Source organism: Eptatretus burgeri, chromosome 4 (genome assembly GCF_056783735.1).
Source record: "Eptatretus burgeri isolate ZD-2024b chromosome 4, Ebu_testis_v1, whole genome shotgun sequence".
In the NCBI taxonomy this organism is placed as follows: domain Eukaryota; kingdom Metazoa; phylum Chordata; class Myxini; order Myxiniformes; family Myxinidae; genus Eptatretus; species Eptatretus burgeri.
The window spans coordinates 35,246,839-35,257,652 of NC_140964.1; positions in this window are offsets into that span (position 1 = coordinate 35,246,839).

The window sequence follows — 10,814 nt, forward strand, 5'->3', positions numbered from 1 at the left end:
AGGCGCTGGAAATAAGGAACGCCTACTTTCTCGAAGCTTCCCGCAGGAGCTGGAAGGGGGGGGGGAGCGATAAACGGGGAGGAGCGAGGCGTTGGAACTGAGGAATATAAGGCCAAAAAAAAAAAATGTTGCATTGGCGTAACCCGCCCGACCCTAAAAATTCCGCCGACCCTACGTTTTTTTTTTGTTTTTTTGCTATCGAAAAATTTTGCCGACCCTATTTTATTGCTATTTTTGTTGTTTTGCTATCGTTTTCAAGTATCTTGTTGATTGCGATCGCGATCGCAAAAACCTGGAAGTGTTTCGGACAGAACCCGCCGACAAAAAGGGTGGTACTCGAGCCGGGGGAGATTTTGGGAGGGATTTATTAGGAAAAAAAAAGAAAGATTTTTTTTTTGGATTTTTGGCCTAAGGGTGCGCAGGACGCCAGGTCTGGGTGTTCGTGGTGGTTTTCGTCTGTGTGTGTGTCGTGTGCGTTGGTGGTTTCGTCTTGGTCTTCGGAGAGTCTTGGGTTCGGGTCGAGTCGTCGGAGCTCGCAGTCGGTGGGGAGTCCGGGCGTGGCACGGGGAACGCGGACGGGAGGCGCCGCTTTGCCAGCTCTGTCGCGCACGCCTGCGCATCCGTGTGGAGAGCGTCGGAGAGAGCTCGCCGGCCCCGTGGAAGGCCGAGCTCAGCCGCGGCTATCCGAGCTGCCATGGGGGACAGACGTCACGACTCACCCACCATTGCACCAGGAGGGTGCAGGTAACCTGCAACAGTCTCGTGGGGCCCGTTCGGTCATCCAGGCTCCACGCCATATAGGTCTACGGACCCTGTCTGGCGCCCTTGTCTTTGGGGGTAGCCTTTTCTTTTCTTTTGAATGAATGTTGGTGGCGCCGTGTCCTGTAAGGTAAAACTTGTTAAATGCTTGTACATTAATAAATAATAGTCGGTCGTAGTGTTTTTGCCTTGCTCGTGTCTTTGTCCCCGTCCCGTGCATGATTGCTTTGGCTGTACATACGTGCATACGTGTTAATTTAAATAAATGTGCTTGGTTAAATGCGCCCCGTTCGTTGCGTCCTCCTTTCCTCCATTGAAATTCCATCTTGCATTGCGGAATAATAGTTGGGTTGTTAAATACCCGTTAAATAGAATCGGATCCCGCGAGGTTGGGCGACAATACCCGCTCTCTTATCACTGCAGAACAGAACGGACCACTTGAGCGGTTCGTGTCCAAGCCGACCTGCACGGAGGTACGGTCTCCCGGTAGGCTACCCGCGCAGGTACTTAGGTATATCGATATTCGGCGATTGACCCTATTTTGCGCGGGTAGAAAATTGGCTAGGCTGTGGTGAGGTTGAAGAGCCACCCGTGACAGGGTTCCGGCGTTGTTCCGGAAGGTTACGACTGAATTGTCCGTCCGGTGGGCGACGCGGCTGCTATTAGGGAAACGCGGTCAATCGCACGCCGGTGGGTGCGAATTCATAACAATATCATGGAAATGTCCTGGGGTGACCGTCTTGTCTGCACTCTTAATATATCAGTCCGTTAAGCAGTTTTTCCTGAATAGCTATCCATGCAGTTGGCAGAAATCAATGAATGGAATTTTCATGCATTTTTTATTTAATTAACTTCTAGTACTGCACCAAGATCAAGCCAAAACATAGTCAGAGGAGACATTACCACATGCTTTGATGGGACTAATAGAATCCTTCTGCGTTGACGTTTATTGGAATGGAACTCACATGATTAGACCGTTATTCCCTTTTCTCTGGAACCACTTGTCGGATTGACATGAAATTTTCACTGTCAGTGCGACGATGTAGAATATTTTAATGATAATTATGATGTCATAGGTCATGTGGTGTGGCAGCAATGTTGGAAAAAAGGAGAAAATTTGGACATCTGTATCTCCGAAACCGCTCCATGGAAAAAAATGAAACTTGGCACATGTCAAGTACTCCCCATGAGGAAGAAGTGTGATTTAAATTTTTTTGTCATAGGTGCCTTCGTTATGACGTCATAATTGCATGCGTTGGATGGATCCAATCAGTATGAAAATTTTTGAGGCTCATCTAGGGATAAATTGGTTAACAGAAAATTTTTTGATGATTTCATCGGTCACATGATTCAGCAGCCATATTGTTAAAAAAAATACCTTAAAAAATCTTCTCTGAAGTGGCTGAACAGATCGAGGCGAAACTTTACACGTATGACCGCCTATCCATGAGGAACAAAAGTTTCACACATATGACATCAAAGGTCACATGGTTTGGCAGCCATATTGGATTTACTCTAAAACCTATAAAAATATTCTCCAGAACGGCTGAACAAATCAAGGGTAAATGTTCCCCAAGCCATGAGTGTGCAAGTTTGTTAAGGAATAATTGATAGGTCACATGGTTTGTCAGCCATATTGGATTGAAGAAAAAATTAAATAATATTTTCTCTGGAACCGCTTAATTGATTCACATGAAACCTCACATTTATGATCTAGTAGTGATGCGGAATACATTTTTTAAATATCAACTTGATTGGACGCATGGTTTGGAAGCCAAAAATATTTATTTCATATGTTGGTTATTTTTATTTAATTATTTATTTTTCCAATAAGGCTCACTTGGCTGTGCCTGGATGGGTTTAAGGGTAGAGGAGTAGCAGCTGAAATGTGAATCCAATTCAGGTTCCTCCTGATGACTTCATCTTTGCTTTTTGCTTGGTTGGGTTCCTTCTGATTATTCCAATGCAGGACTGTACTGATTTGGTCTTCCATTTGATCTGGATTGAATTTATTTTAATACCATTCTAAATTCATTTGAATCATAAAAAAGTGTCATGGGTCAGGGTCAGGTGTCCGATCAAAGCAGGACATCTTGGTACCCAGTCATCACTGCCAGCAGTTATAAAGTGGCAGTTATAATTATGTAACAGACCAATACACAAATACCACACAAAATCCACCACACAAAAGCAGTCTTGGTGAGGGTCTGCAATCTCGAATTGCTCTTGTTCTTGATTATTTATATATTTATAATTTTTGCAATGACGAAGTCGATGGAGCTTGGGAAGACTTATTTCTGAGCTGTATTTGTCATGGGGCAGGCAGGAAGGCTTGGAGGCATGCACACCCACCTCTAAGCTGTCAAACCTGGGTTCGAATTCCAACCCAGCTATAAATTATCACCCTGGTGTTTCACAGGTATTGTGATTCATCGATGTGTGTGCCATCCTTTGGATGGACGTTAAATTTGCCGTCTCGTCTGCTGGCAGGTTATGGAGGATGAAGATCCCAAGGTGTCTTTTGCGTGGAATAGCTGGGCTTTTGCTGCACCCTCAACAAATTCCAAATTCCTGCCCTATAACTACTGCTGGGAAGGCAATGGCAAACCACCAAGTATAACCCTTGCCAAGAAACTGCTTTGGCAGCACTGAACCTGCCTTTGGAGAGAACAGAATTTTTAACTTGTTGTGATTAACGTTTTCTCAAATTATCTACAGATGGCAAAATTCTCCAAGGCTAAGGTCTTACACAACCATGGCATTGACCCAAATATCACACCAAAGCTGGCCATGGAATACCTTAAATGTATTCTAAATTGGAGACCAAATGCCAGTTGAGACTCGATATCACTGGCTCTCTGGGGAAGTCGCGTTAAAAATGAATTATACTTTCACTGCCTTGACTGCAGGATGCCATTAATGGACTTTGCCGGATTATTGTCTTTCATTAAGATTTGCGACTGGAGTTACGAGGTTTTTGATGATGTCCAAGACAAAACATGATATGAGCAGATCTATGTGTGAGATGATATATCTATGTGTGATATATGATATGTACAAACACATGCGTGGTACGTTCAGACCGATGTGTGGCTTCTGCAGGTATATGTATGGTACGTTCAGACATATGCGTGGTACGTTCAGACCAATATGCGACGTGTGCAGACCTACATGTCTGCCTTGTGGACAGAGCGCTTCGCTGGTGAAGCATTTCCACGTCACTAATCAGCCTTGTATGCTGCATTTGCAACACCATCCAGTAATATAAATTGACCACCCAGCCAAGTCCTGCATCCAATTATGCCTTTGGGCTGGTAATCGTACCTTTTCTCCATTCAATTTCAATCTGTTTTACCAATTTCTATAATTACTGTATCTAACTCGATTCAGCCATACGCTTTCAATGACTGTACCATGCAATTAGACGACTAAGGATATGTGGGCTTTATGGCACAATTTCCAGCTCTTGATACAATTTGGATTGAAAAAGTTGAAGTTTATCTTCTAACAAACGTGAACATCGATCCTGCAGATATAGGTCATCCTTCTCATGTCCCCAAAGCAGAAACAACACAACAATGATTTACGACATGGTAATTTTCCAATTAAAATAAATGAACAGACAGCTATAAATTACGTGTTAAAGCATCAGCGATCTCCCAACACTCATTCATTAAGTTTTTTATAAAAATGTACATCGGTGGCAGTTATTCATCATTAAACTAAGTGCTCAGGTTCGTTTTTCTGCAGTTCGTTGTAGTGTTCATTTGTGCGTTTCAGAAGGTGGAACAGAGTCCTCCCAGGACTCGAAGGATCCAAGTTCATTTCAGAAAAGGATCACGGTTCAAGCACCAAGTTGGCCCATGAAGCGTTCGTCCTTTTTGTGCATCCCCTATGTCTCATGCACAGAATACACTTTGCAGTGTAAGATGCAGTCTTCTTTTCTATGCTCCAGTTCACCTCTTTCTGTTTGGCTGTAGCTTCCTTCTTGTTGATTTTGGGATCAGCGGCAACTCTTCAGCTTTTTACTTTGGTGCAGAGATCTGTCTCATTGTGAGGTTGAGATCTTCCTCACCGGAGAAGGTAAGTCATTATTTTCGGCACGCATTAAAGGGCTTGCTGGAAGGCCAAGAGGTACGCACACTCGCCTCTAAGCTGTCTAGTCTGGGTTTCAATCTCAGCCCAGCTATGAACTGTCATCCTGGTGTTTCATTGGCAGGGTGATTTATCAATACGTGTGCTGTCCTTCAGATGGATGTTAAACTGGGGATCCTGTCTGACAGCATTAGTAGGTGGACGTTAAAGATTACACGGTGTCATTCCAAAAGAGTAGGTGAGCTATCAATGACAACCTGGCCAAATTCACAATTCCTGCCCTGACTTCCTGTGTCGGAGTGCCGACTCATCCAGGATTATAACCCCAGCTAGAGAAACTGCTTTGGTAGCACCGACACCCTGTACAGAGCTTAGTTCATGATCTGATCTGACACACTCGGCTATTCGTTCAGACTCAGGTCTCGGTTTATTACCTTTTCCCGTTTATTACCTCCGCTTTATAACGTGGATGGAGGTTATATTTTCACTCCTGTTTGTCTGTCTGTCTATTCGCCAGTGAACAGGATATCTCAAAAAGTTATTCACGGATTCAGACGAAACTTGGTGGACAGGGTGTGTGTGTGACAAGGACGAATTGATTCGATTTTGGTGAAGATCTGGATCTGGATACGAGAACTTGTTATATTTTTTTTAAAGTGATTCTTTGCAATTGAGAAAAAGGGCCAAAAACGATACATAGAATGATATTTTTTAAAGTTGTGGATGGATTGTGACAAAACTTGGTGGATGAGTTTATTTGATGACAATAACAACCGGATTAGAATTTAGTTACGGTCCGGATCCAGATCCGGCTGATCAGTGGGATACAACACGTAAACTGTTCAACCTGGTAGAGTATGCGCTCGACTGAGTGCTGTCCTAGTTGACTTTCTGCAATGGTTTCTCGGCATTGTGGACATTTTTGGTTACAGGCAGCCAGATGGCTTTTCTCCAAGGCATCCTTGTCCTTTGGCTGCTCGACAGGGTCACCAATGGCACTCTTGGGAGTCGAGTCAAGAAAGTAAATGCCCAAATCCTGTTATTAATACAAGTTCCCTTCTAAGGAACTTAAAGGTAGGTGGCTAATCGGCCCATCAAGCTTGCACTATGATTGCCAACTGATGGTTGTTTGTATGTACTCCATTCTTTTAAGATGCTGAGCATCAAGCGAGGAAGCGTGAAGTACCACTTGCTAAAGTCTTTGGTAGGACTTGGCTGGGATCAGGTTCAAACTACCACAGTCCCAGTCTCAGAGAGGATGCTCTAATCATTACACCACCAAGTCTGATATCTGCCCATATGGGTCCAATGAGAAAATAAATTTATGTCCATCCCATAATTCTTCCTTTGCTTGATTGGAAGCAGATGGGACATGTGGTATGATAGGATGCAGCATCTTTCCCTCACAGCATTCTGCGCAAGGAACCAGTGGACCAACCTGGACTGTATGTTTTTAACATGGGGGTAAGAGTACTTCAGGACATCTTGTAGAATGAAAAACTGCTTGCCCAATGTTCCACAAAATTTGCATACGTGTTCAGGGTGCCCAGCATCAGGTCATGACTACCAATTAAAACTACCATTTAACTATCGAGAAACAAGAGTTTCAAAAATTCTCTGTAAAGGAGTATGAGCAAACAATCACATCATCAATAACCAAATTACAATCGTCAACCATTTGATTATCCTTTCCCTTCACCATCATGCAATCTCTGCAAATGCCTGCATGACAACATCCTTGGAGGAGGCAAACTGTTCTGGTATCAACTATTTGCGATAAGTGGGATGAGGATGAAACTTGGGCACTACATCATTGTGCCAGATATCAAGCTCTGCAAAATCGAAGGAACATTTGCTTTTTGGATCTTTTCCAAAACAGCTTGTACATTCGGGTCAGTAATCCCAGTTTGTTTGACTGCACACTATATTTGATGGAAAAGGCCTGGCCTTTTACTTCTGCAGGCACTAATGATGTTCCATTCACAAGGGAACTGCGATCAGATAAACCAGGAGGGAATATGTGCAGTTGGAGGAGGAAGAGTTGCCATGGGTCTTCGGAATCAGGTGTTACATCATGAGCTGGAAGAGTTGTAAAAACCTGATCCAAAATTACTCATTTAAAATAATTCCTGTGTTCTGCTGCAGAGTGTCTGTTGCTTTTCAAGAAAGTAAAAATCAGAATTATTTTACCTTTCCATGCCTCTTGTGTCCTGTGTACCGGATTTATGAAGAATCAAACACAACGGAGGTAATTAATATGCACAGTGGCTTCAAATTGAATGCTGTTGCTTTATTGCCATATTATTTATATTTTATTTCACCACTTAGTCTGCAATAATCGTTTAATGAATGTGTACCCTGACGTTCTGAACATTATTATCCCAGCACCAGTGTCATGATTGCCAATTAACCTTTGATTCAAACCTATCATTTTTAATGATTGATTTACTTCTTTCACCACCAGAATAAAACAAAGTTAGAAAGTTTACAAAGTTTGCACCTTTAAAAACGATTAGCTCCCAAATTTGCATGTTCATAATTATTATTTTCAGTTTGATTTGGTAATGGCATCGAATCGAAACATTGGGAACTAACAGGATCGTTTCAGGTATTAAAAGAGTATTCTAGAGTTTTACAGATTAAAAAGGCACCTTTTAATTATTATTATTATTTTTTCCTTCAATCAGATGTTTTATGTTTTTGTTCATGTGTTATTTTACATTTGTTAGTTAAAATTCCCATTTGCTTTTATGGCTGTCTCTCCCCAATGTAATCATATCAATTTATCCAGTGTAATCAAAAAATAGTGTCAACACACAGTTGCTCTCCATATCTGAAGACAGACATCACATGTGACACAGAAACCACCTGAGAACATGCAGAAGCTGCTGTCTAATCAACAACCACACTCTGAGATACCTCTGTAACATCCACCAATGCCTTTAAGGTCCACCAACAACCAGTGCTACCAGACAAGTTATTCGGCTTTAGGTCCATGAGAAACACCACGGTGACAATTTTAGCTGGGTCAAGATTCGAACCGTGGTTAGGCAGTTGAGAAGTGAATGCACATACCTCTACACTATCCTGCCAGTCCACGTAGAGCATTGTAATATGATATGGTCAGTATGAGAGATTGAAAGTGAAATGAAATTACTGAAGCCCTATAAATTATTGGAATGAATCCTCAAAAGTTTGAGTCATTAGAGCCCTTTTTAATATATCTTTTTTTAGAGGATTAAAGGCTCGTAGTGGAGTTGCTACACACACACACACACACACATATGGACATACAAAGTAATACCTGAGACACAATACAGGACTGTTAGATGAGACAAACACAACCACTGAGCTTGGAGGAAGTGCCATCACTTTCCGGGGCACTCAGGGTACCAGGAATGCCACAACAATAGCACCGATTTTCTCACCCATTCAGCGGGGCATTACCTTCGAAGGAATTTCCTCTTCCCCATGGATGCCAACCCATGGGGATTGTCCATGCTCTCAACCCATTAAATGTTGAACGTGAAGCATGGAAGTGGCATGTACCATCACAATATCTTAGATTTCTTGCGGTTTGTTTATTTGATAAATTACCTGGTGGTTTGGCTTACTCTCAAAATTACAATTTGACTTGCATTTTAAAAATAAGATGTTTAATAAATCACTCTTTTTTGGGGTCTTGTCATAGGCAAAGGTCTCTTTGGCTTATCCATAGGCAAAAGGTGCTATATACAGTAAATATAAATATTAGCCCCCGTTGGACTTAGTTTGAAATGGGGGCTTATGGATTAGGTCTCGATTTTCGTGTGCGTGTGTGCATGCGTCCGCAACCATATCTCGGACTTGTATGGACCGATTTCATTCGTACTTGGCGCAAAGACAACACATTACGGTGTACATGTACACATCATTTTGTTTTGTGATGCGATCAAAGATGTCCGACTGGCGGTCATATTAGTTGAAAAACAACAACACCCAGTGTCGAAAACGTCCTCAACCATTTCTCGGACGTGCATTTACCGATGACATCAAACTTGGCACGCAGATAACGAATGAGGGCTTACATGTGCACAGCATTTTTTCCCAACATCAGTTTCAAGATGGCCGACTGGCAGCCATTTTAGTTGTAAAAAAAAACCCGACATTGAACACGTCCTCAACCATTTCTCGGACGTGCATTTACCAATGTTGTTCAAACTCGGCAAACAGATAAAGAATGACGGCTTACATACATTATGCACGTCATATTTTTTTCGAGAGCAGATCCAAGATGGCTGACTGGTAGCCATTTTGTTACTTCAATGTGTTCCCAACCATTTCTCTGACATGTATGGTCCGATTTTGTTCAAACTTGGCACAAGCACAGTACATTATGGCATACACTTGCCCCTCACTTTATTGTGCAATCTGATCAAAGATGGCTATCTGGTATAATGGTGGCCATTTTAGTTTTACATAAATATGGGCTAGCCCTTTAACTCCATGCCACAAAATAACAATGGGGGCTATGATATTATATGTCTTTTTCACTTGTTGATTTATTGTTCACTAACCTTTAATAACCAAAACCTGAAGGTTATTTATAAAACTTGAACTTTCTCTGCATTTGCCAAAGAATATTCACTGTTTATGTCTGTCCAAGATGTTGCAACTAATGGAATGTAAATGACTAAATTTATTATGTAGAAAATTAAGAAATGATTCAATGCTGCCAAATTCAAATAATTTCTTGTATTTTCAACTTTGCTCTAACTTTCCAGTCTTGAATCACACTTTATAGAATGTGATTAAACTGGCTTTCCTAATTCCACTCCTTATATAATGGAAATGTTTCAGCCAAATATGATACTTTATGTAACATGTCATTATGTAATTAGCCATTATGGATTGTGACCATACTTCACTGTGGTTACTGATAATTAATCAACATCAAATTTGTGCAAAGGTTAAAAGTGTGGGAGATTTTGCGGACCATTTTCAAATGATTTAACAATCAGTGTGCTTTGATGTCAGGTATAATTGCCGACCTGTGTTGGTGGAAAATTATTTTACTAAATGCCAAAGTGTACAAAGTATGATACTTGTGTGTTGAAACCTAAAGCTCAAGTCCAGTGTTTGTCTGGGACCACTGTATTTGTGACAGCTACATCAGATCCCAATATATTCTTCCCAGTTGGGAATGACCACAGATGGCTACAAGACGTATATAATGTCATTTTCACCATCACGTTTGTTGATGAAGAATTGTTCATAACAAACCGAGAGCATTCTGATAATCATGCGGTGTCAACAGAGAAGTGCATAGATTTCATTGCCAAACGAAACCTTTTGTCATCACCCCCCTCCTGATTATGTGTCACCTTTCTCCTCGAGGAGGATCATCATCACCATCAAGGCTGTACCGTACTCTGTTACAGAGCAGCAGTGTTGCCAAAGCAGTCTCTTCACAAGCGTTATTCTGGGTGGTAATTGTCTTTTCCTTCTCAGTTATCAGTCAGGGTAAGAATTTGGAATTTGTCCAGGGTGTCTATTCTTCACCAAAGACACTGAGGGAATGGACGGCGTACACATTGATACATCACATTGCATGAGAAACACCAGGATGGCTGTTTATAGCTGGGTCAAGATTCAAACTCAGGCGAGACTGCTCGAAGGCGAGTGCACATATGTCTAAGTCTGGGCTATCATGGGTGGAGCCATCTTGGGCTTCCCTTCACCATGACAGGACATGCCAATTTAGTCTTTCGAGCGACCTTGCTTTTGGTTGAACCCATCTAAAAATTGGAGAGGTGCTGTTTAAATAATTAATTCAAAACTACAAGATAGCATTTCCCAAAAGGAGAAATCATGAACTCAAACTGTAAGTTTGTAAAATTTGGAAGGAGCTGAAGGGCAGCACTATGTCATTGATTGAGCTGACGGATGCCACCGATGAAGACAAAAAAAAACAAAAAAAA